Source organism: Paramormyrops kingsleyae, chromosome 24, assembly GCF_048594095.1.
Source record: "Paramormyrops kingsleyae isolate MSU_618 chromosome 24, PKINGS_0.4, whole genome shotgun sequence".
NCBI lineage: Eukaryota > Metazoa > Chordata > Actinopteri > Osteoglossiformes > Mormyridae > Paramormyrops > Paramormyrops kingsleyae.
Window position 1 is genome coordinate 17,395,511 of NC_132820.1, and position 9,717 is coordinate 17,405,227.

The 9,717-nt window shown below is 40.9% G+C and overlaps 1 long non-coding RNA gene across 1 annotated transcript; it reads left to right on the forward strand.

Annotated features, from left to right (window-relative positions):
* Nucleotides 1-2,548: 2,548 nt before the first annotated feature.
* On the forward strand, nucleotides 2,549-4,507 carry LOC140582153 (uncharacterized). The gene is made up of 3 exons (XR_011985071.1): nucleotides 2,549-2,659; nucleotides 4,063-4,140; nucleotides 4,356-4,507. It is a non-coding gene; the product is annotated as an uncharacterized lncRNA (long non-coding RNA).
* The last annotated feature ends 5,210 nt before the right edge of the window (nucleotides 4,508-9,717 follow it).

Here is a 9,717-nt window from a genome sequence, read left to right on the forward strand (position 1 = left end):
CAGTGTTACCTTTAACACTTTACAGTGTGCAGCGAGTGTTTTTTTTACAGTGTTAATATTTATTAACTCTTATAGTGTTCAATTTACAACCTAGAGTGTTGTCAAAGAGTCTCCACCTCCACATATCTGCCCCATTTTAATATGCGCACAAAACGTCATGAGGATCAGAGGAGCCATCCCAGATTTACAATACCCACCATCATGAGAAAGACTCTGACCAAACAGGACCTTACAGCTTTTTCTTGTTTTTTGTTGCAGTTTTCCTGGCTTGGTTCTAACTGGTCTGGATGATTCGAAAGCATGCTGCTATTGAGTCAGGAAAAAAACTCTTAAAGATGTATTTTAATGGGGTGGGGGAATGTTTGATTGCTAGTTCTGGCTTTGGGTAATTAACGTATGTGGAAAGCTGCTAGGACAGTTGTAATTCCCATTTCTGTGCAGCTTCTGGTACCACCCACACCCCTGTAGACCAATGGTGCTGGATGTATATTTACAAAGCATAACACAGTAGTGTTTTTGACTTAATACATTTTTTAATCAACCACAATTGTGATGAATAAGGCAAGAAAACAAAAACCACAGAAATGGCTCTATGTGCTAGCAAGAGACCAGGCGGGGTGGTTTAGCCATTATAGCTTAATGAGGAGACAGAGCCTGTAGTACGAAAGGCAGACACTGAGCCACAGACCACAGAGAGTGTGCAGGGAGCAGAGAATGAGGAGACAGAGCCTGTAGTAAGAAAGGCAGACGCTGAGCCAGAGCCCACAGAGAGTGTGCAGGGAGCAGTGAATGAGGAGACAGAGCCTGTAGTAAGAAAGGCAGACACTGAGCCACAGCCCACAGAGAGTGTGCAGGGAGCAGTGGATGAGGAGACAGAGCCTGTAGTAAGAAAGGCAGACACTGAGCAACAGCCCACAGAAAGTGTGCAGGGAACAGTGAATGAGTAGACAGAGCCTGTAGTAAGAAAGGCAGACGCTGAGCCACAGCCCACAGAGTGTGTGCAGGGAGCAGTGAATGAGGAGACAGAGCCTGTAGTAAGAAAGGCAAACACTGAGCCAGAGCCCACAGAAAGTGTGCAGGGAGCAGTGAATGAGGAGACAGAGCCTGTAGTAAGAAAGGCAGACACTGAGCCACAGCCCACAGAGAGTGTGCAGGGAGCAGTGAATGAGGAGACAGAGCCTGTAGTAAGAAAGGCAGACGCTGAGCCACAGCCCACAGAGTGTGCAGGGAGCATAAGCTCAGGATACTGAGAATAAAGCCAGACAGGGTTAGTCCCTAATCTAGCTAACCTACAATACCCAACTGATCCTGCTCAAATTCAGCATAAAGCGTGATGAGGCCTTCATCCAAATGTGCAATAATACTGGACGTTGCAAAGCAGTGCTGCCATTTCCAAAGAATGAAGGAGGGTCATTTCAAAAGCACCGCTATGAGGGAAACCCAGGGCTGGCGTAGTCTCCTAGTGCTGATGCCATGATTGTTTCAGCTGCTGCCTCTTTTACAGGAGGGTTCAGTCAGTGGAGATCTGTTTGAGAAAGATGTTTCAATCAACCAAAACAGACATTTTCCAGGACATGACAAAAAGGAGATTCTGCCTTAAATGTGACCAGGGTCTACAGATCACTGTGTCTGTCTGCTCTGTTATGCATCTATTGAACATCATTTGTTAACACACAGTCACATTGCTTGTGTGGCTGTTTTGGCTGGATAGTTACTCAGCAGCACTGTACCCTTAGCAGTCATTATAACATGCTGTCTCTTCCTGTGTATCCATGTAGGAAAGCATTGGGACAGGGCTGACTGCAGGGGATCATGACCCAGAGCTTGGCCACAGCAGAGATCTGGCGAGACAGCTGGGACACTATCAGTGAGAAATAAAACAGCTTTTAGTACAAAAACAATAAGCAAGCTGTAGATTAGAAATTGGTGCTATTTGTTATAAGTATGACTTTGTTGTTTGTGTAATAAACGAGAGCTAAACTATTTTATTCTGTTTCGTATTTCTATCATTAAGTATTATGTACAGAAGTGATTCATAAGTTAACAGCCTTATGCATTGACAGCCTTCCCTGACTTATCTGGGACTGCTCTGTGTACAGCGGTGCTCTCTGGTATAAATTCCTGCCTGCTTACAGCCCTAGCCGACACTGATGAGAAACAGCAATGTCCAGGTGCACCAGCTGATCATGTCCTCTAACCGCCTGACAGTGATCTGCAACTCTGAGAATAAGGGTTCAAATAAGAATTACAATGAGACTTTGATAAAACTCTGCTAAGGTGTAATGATAAAGTATGATGCGGTTTGTTATAGGACTTATATTCTTTCTGAATGTTGGTTGCTGTGGTTCAGCAGGTTACGCTGTAGCTGATGTTCTGAGATCTTCATCCATGCACCCCTCTTTAAATCTGAGCACCTGCCCCTCTAAAGGTCTCTGCATGGCCTTGGAGCTGTGACCGAATTATTTGGCGGCAGGATATGGATAATGATGATGTATCAAAAATATCCTACGCTGTGCCATAGACCGCTTCCGCGTTTGGGAGGAAGCTGATCATTCCTTCTCTGTAAATGAAAGTGAAAGAGATTCAAAGCCAGGGCCGCCATTTCAGCAAGAAGCACGAAAAGGATTCTGGGAGGATTTAAAGATATTTGCTTTGCAAGGTAAGATTATAGTCAACAAATGTAACAGATAAAATGAGAATGTTTAACCTGCGGCATCTGCAGAAACATTTTGCTTTGGGTGGCCCTCAGGGTTCAGTTATATTTATGGGGGCGGCTGCACCCGACCGTGTCTCTTCTATGCTTCCACTTCGAAAATAAGATAATCCATATTTAACTTTTTATTATGTTGATGTATGGTGGCTACCCCTTAGATCCACCCCTGTTTAACACACATACTGAGATTTAATACTTCTCAACATAATTAGATGTTTAATGTAGTTTGAAAACTGTAACTAGTTGCATGGAGTAAATGCTATAGAATATTTTTCGGAATGTTAAGTGAATTAATACATTTGTATAGAATGATATTTAATAACTTAAGCACAATTATGGGACAATAGGGGAATAAATTGCATACTATTTTGAAGCTGTATTGCATTTTCTTCATAATCAAAAAAAAAAGGTTGGCAATGACGAATGTGTGACTCAGTAGGTCAGGACCTGTCACTGCAAGATCAGTGTTGTAAATCCCAGGCTGGGCTCTGTATTTAATCAGTCATTTACAGAATAGCACTTCAGATAACTAGATGCTGCGGAGCCAGTAGGGGCCACAAACAGTGCGGAAAAGTAAACTGTGCGCACATTTCAGGGATTTTGTGAGCTCGATTTAGTATTTCATGGGTACATTAACCAAACTTGTGCGTCTGATGTAGTACGAAAAAAAAACCCATCCGAGACACTTCCAGGGAAGAGTTTCTGTGTGTGTGAATACTAGGGTTTTGTGGCAATAAATTTATTCATACAAATATTTGTAATAAGACAAATTATTTTTATATTCAAACTTGAGAATGCTATTACATATCTGACAAGTAGCCACACAAAGCTGCTGATTTTTGGAACCCCAGTAAAACAGGCTTGATCCCATCCTCTCTCATGTCACTCATTTTCCTCAACTGAAATGACTTGAAGTTACATGACTATCTTTTCTCTCACAGAGAATGTTATGTTTTTGTGTGACCTTCATGTTCCTCCCCATCCCTGTAACCATGGGAAGGGAAACTCCACACCCAATAAAACCTGATTTTAATGATTCTCATAATGTACAATATATATATTACAGAAGCTTTCTTTACTTTTTGCAAAAGCATACAGGACCGAATCCTACCTTATAGATTACTTGTGAATAGTAAAAAAAACCATTGAGATCAATTCTCACATTTAATTAAAGCAATTATTTCATCTTAAATTCTTAAAAATCTCTAAAATCTTGTTTTATGAAATCAGCCATGTAAACTTGTTTTATGTGTTTTTAGTCTTGTAGAGACAAGGAGGCAGAAATTTTTCTGTGACGCAAAAAGGTGTGGCAAACCAGTCTATATAACATGTCTGTCTTTCAATTTAAGTGAAACTGAAACTACAGCAAAAACTTGATTCACTGGTCTGAAGTGACTTTACTCTGAAGTGGATTTTCAGTACAAGAGGTAAGTGTGCTCCTCTATGGTCTCATTCTCTCTCATTCAGTTTTGAATATAACATAGAATTTTCATAATAAAACATGATTAAAATTAAACTTAATATCTGAATTAACATGGACTGTAGTCAAATTTAGTTTTCTGTCTTGTAATAAAACTGATACCAATTTGTCTAGCTTGTACATAAAACATCTGCTTATTAAAGCAAATTTACTGGTTTGCAGAGGAAAGTATGGCATACATGGGTGGATTTGGAGATGACTTCTGCTCACTTTATGAATCACATTTGGAGTGTGACATAATGAGGGGTAGTAGGACGTACATCATGTACCATGGTACCACACGAACAGCCGCATTAAATATTAAAAAACACGGATTTCAGCGGTCCAGAGATGGCATGCTTGGACCTGGAGTCTATGTCAGTCGGAGCTTTGAGAAGGCCCAAAGATACCCAATAAAACTGCCTGTCAATGAGCAGCGAGCTGTACTCAAGCTGAGGGTTCAAGTAGGAAAAGTAAAGAAGATCGACCGGCAGGGACACCCCCTCCAAAAAACCTGGCATCAGCATGGATATGACACAGCCTGGGTGCCACCCAACTGCGGAATGGTTCCTAGTGGCTTGGAGGAAGATTGTGTTTGGGATCCCAGCAGGATTGATGTTTTAGATATAATTTACCCACCGCCCTATACAGGGTTGTGTTTTGATCCATAAAAAATAGAGAAAGAAACAGAATGGGAACAGGAAGGAAAGAAATTGAAAGATCTATATATAATCTATACGTAGTTTTTTTTATAATCTCTTACCTATCATGTTAAAAATCAATCTCTCTCACACTCATACACATAAACATACACATACAGTCGTCCCTCGTTTATCGCGGTTAATCCGTTCCAGACTCTACCGCGTTAAATGAATTTCTGCGAAGTAGGATTCTTTATTTCTTATTATTTGGCTGCACCTGCCATTGAAGGATTTGCGGGGGTGCTCGAATACGTAGGCCTACAGTCCATACGTACAGTAATTTTAATTTTAATTGTAATACAGAGGTGTATAATTGACTCAGACAACAGAGCGCGCGCTGTATCATTTTCACTATCTATCAACTTTTTAATGAATAAATGTATTTGAAAAAGTCGAAGCGTGAAATGGCGAGGGACGACTGTATTGCTAAAAAATCATGAAATCAGAGTAACAAATAACATAAGATCTAAATATAATCTATATGTAGTTTTTTATAATCTTCTCTTGCCTATCATGTTAAAAATTAGTCTCTCTCTCACACACACACACAAACACACATATATTGCAAAAAAAAATCATGAAATCAGAGGAACAAATAATTTTAATAAAACAAACTATTTCACTATAACATTTTTTCAAAAGATTCTTAAATGAGTAAGAATGACCCATATTTTAATATTTGTTAAATGGTTTAAATTGAAACTAGTACAGGTAATTTATTTCCAACAAAACGTTTCATTTCAATGCTTTCAAAAAGGCTTCATGAAAAGATACCAATAATAAAAGAGACGGGGCATTATATTTTAATTAGGGATGTTAACCTTCATCCTACCGACAGGGGTCCCTGCACATCCCAGAGGTATATTTTTCTCATATCTCACAGATGATTTTGTTCTTTAATTATGTTTATGACTGTCAATCAATTTGTTCCTAATGATGTCACATCATTGTTTTCTATTTCTGCTTTGATTTAGTGCTTTTTAAAAACACAAATGTTTTGGGGTCCCAGGGAACCCCAGTCAAAAGTGTCCAATTTTGTCTGTGCAGTTTTAATAAATAGATAATGTTTGCGGTGGGATATCATGTATAAAAGTTATAAAGTATGAAGCTATTATAAATATTAAAGAGTGTGTAAGTATAGAGAGATGTTTATGGGTTATGGATGCGTTTCTTTATACTCAGATTTATGTTTGTGACATGGTTGAAAATCGGAGGGATATGTAAGGAGAAGGAGGGATATGTAAGGAGAAGGAGGGATATGTAAGGAGAAGGAGGTTTCTCACAGCTGCAAGATCTCTTTGGCTGTAATAAATCTAGAATATAACTATATAATGTAGTTATTGATAACACCAGCATTTGTTTTTAGGCAAAATGGTAAGCAGATAAAAACTGGCCAGATTTGGTGTTGTAGCTTTGTACTGAAATACAAAATAAAATTTTAAAGTTTGCATAAGTGTGTGTTTATTTCAATTGATTGATAATGGGATCAAAATGACCCCGACGGGTTTCATCATATTTGTACAACAGAAATAGTTTACTTGAAATCACTGAAAAGTAAGTGATACCACAATCAAAGGATGAGTAATAAACTTCCAAGCAATAATGTGGATTGTACTTGGGATAAAATTATAACTTAATTATTTTACAATTAAACCAACTATTTTGTTTGTTTTATTCTGCATGTACCTCTTCAATTGAGATTTCTTTGGGGATACAGATATATAAGAACTACACTACTTAGACCAATTACCATACAGCAATCCAGAAAAGCCTGTAACACAATGTGGTAAAGACTAATATCAGTGCCATACCATCCTCAATCGTGGTGGGTTTCTAAAAATGAAGCTTAATGAAAATCTGAATATTAAATGAACAAAGTGATTTGATTATATTTCCTACATGCACTCCTTCCACCATTAAGACAGCTCTCACCTTTTTTTAGCCCTGCTAAATAATTATCTCATGCAGTCTAACTTCACAATCTGTGTTTGGTGACAGGTACCACATGTTTCACTCACTTCTATATCATAGGCAGTTCTCAGATGAACTTAACTGCTTCTTTCTTACTCTGACGAAACCTCATGCTTAAATGAGAAAAGGCTATGTTGGTCTAAGTCTTTCTTATTATGGTGGGTTAGTAAAACACAGCAGCTGAATGCCCAAATGAGTTCAAATGAGTGCACATTAAAATAGGGCAGATATGGGCCACCCATTTTGTATTTGTGTGCCACCCATATGGGCTTGCAATTTGGGAAGAGATGGAGACTCATTGACTTAATCTAGACTGCACACTGTATAGTATTAAAGGTAACACTGAATATAAACACCATGCAGTGTTGCACATTTGCCGTGTAACATGTTTTAAAACACCTCTCCTGGACCCGACACCTTATCGTGGTGGAGAGGTTTGCGTGTTCCAATGATCCCAGGAGCTAAGTTGCCTGGGGCTTTAAGCCCCTGGTAGGGTCACCCAAGGCAAACAGGTCCTGGGTGAGGAACCAGCTCACAAGACCTCTTATGATGATTTATAACATGTATCCACGATTTCCCTTGCCCGGACGCGGGTCACCGGGGCCCCCTCCTGGAGCCAGGCTTGGGGGGTGGGGCTCGATGGCGAGCGCCTGGTGGCCAGGCCTACACCCATGGGGCCTGGTCGGGCACAGCCCGAACAAGGCACGTGGGTCCCCCCTCCAATGGGCTCACCACCTGTAGAAGGGGCCATAGGGGTCAGGTGCAGTGTGAGTTGGGCGGTGGCCGAAGGCGGGGACCTTGGCGGTCCGATCTCCGCCTGACAAAACTGGCTTTCGGGACATGGAATGTCACCTCTCTGGTGGGGAAGGAGCCTGAGCTTGTGCGTGAGGTTGAGAGGTATCGACTAGATATAGTCGGGCTCACCTCGACACATAGCTTGGATTCTGGAACCAATCTCCTGGAGAGGGGCTGGACACTCTTTTACTCTGGAGTTGCGGCGGGTGAGCGACGCCGGGCTGGGGTGGGGCTATTGGTGGCCCCACAGCTCGGTGCATTAACAACGGAGTTTACCCCGGTGAATGAGAGGGCTGTTTCCCTGCGCCTTCGGGTCGGGGATAGGTCTCTGACTGTCATCTGTGCCTATGCGCCGAATGTCAGTTCGGAGTACCCGGCCTTCTTGGATTCCCTTAACGGTATGCTATTTGGTGTGCCGCGGGGGGATTCCATCGTTTTGCTGGGGGACTTCAACGCTCACGTGGGCAATGACAGTGTGACCTGGAAGGGGGTGATTGGGAGGAACGGCCTCCCGGATCTGAACCCGAGTGGTGTTCTGTTTTTGGACTTCTGTGCAATGCATGGTTTGTCCATAACGAACACCATGTTCGAGCATAAGGGTGTCCATAAGTGGACATGGTACGAACATGCCCGGGGCTACAGGTTAATGATCGATTTTATAATCGTATAATCTGATCTGCGGCCTTCCGTCTTGGACACTCGGGTAAAGAGACGGGCAGAGCTGTCAACTGATCACCACCTGGTGATGAGTTTGCTCAGGTGGCAGGGGAGGAAGCCGGTCAGACCTGGTAGTAGGGCTGGGCGATATGACTGAAAACTGTATCACGATATGAGTGTTTCATATCGGTCGATATCGATAATTATTGACATTTTTTATGACCCATTTAAAATAAAGACCAGGAGAAAAATATATTACATTTAAACATTTTTATTTTAAACATGTCAACAACCATGGAAAATAAAGTGTTTTTAAAATATGTGCAGTGTTTTGTAAACATAAATAAAACTGACGTAGACTGAGATACATCTGTAATATAAAAAAACAAACCTGATACAGTACAGTAACATTGTTTGAAATATAAAACCTGCAGAAATATGAAAAAGTAACTCTTCAAGTTATTCTTACTCTAATCATACTTGAAGTTGAACTATTCAAGTATATTTTCAGTCCAGGTTTTGTGCTAGGAAAAGACACACATGCAAACACTAACGAGGAAGACGCGATACGTAGGGAGCCGGAACCCGGAAGTGCGGCGTAAACACAGAGAGGAAAGAGAGAAGGGGAAACAAAGACACGGCAGACTCGAAACGAAACACGGGATACGCGAAAAACAGGACAACATGACACATACAAACCGAAAGGATACAGACCTATAACTTAATATTCAGGAGACGGGGGGCGAGCGGCGTTAGGGAAGGGTGAAGGGTGAAGGGAAGGGTGATTCACAAAAAACAGTGATTCACAAAAAACTGGCAGAACTTCCATAAAGCAGTTGTTTTGCTGTGCTACGACCATTTATGACAGCTGCGTTTCCGGTGTTCCGGGCAATTCAGTTTCCCTATGTTCCCTGTCGCGCGCTGATTTGTACACGGTTTCGCTGTTGTTTTCATGTCTTTTTACGAAGCTCTTGAGGTAAACAAGCCACATATTTTAAAACATCACATGTTTTTTGTTTTTACTGATAATAAATGAAAGTATTTAATTCGCTGGATAGAGATATTTCTTGATGAAAACGGTATAGTATTTCTTATAAGACTATATTATGCGTGACGAACTACTGTATTCGCATGTAATACTGTACCTGAGTGATTTTCAGACATCCCACATACATATTTGCCTAAATATTAGGAGAAACATTATTTCCTGACATCCAGCATATTTGGTTCCCCCCTGTTAAAACAGGTATACAGCAACTCTGGGCCTCGGTACTAATAACAATACAGTATTCACATGTAATAATGTACTTGAGTGATTTTCAGACATTTCACATACCTCTTTGATTTAATATTAGGGGAAACATTATTTCCCGATAGACAGGGGAAACATAGGGAAACCGAATTGCCCGGAACACCTGTTC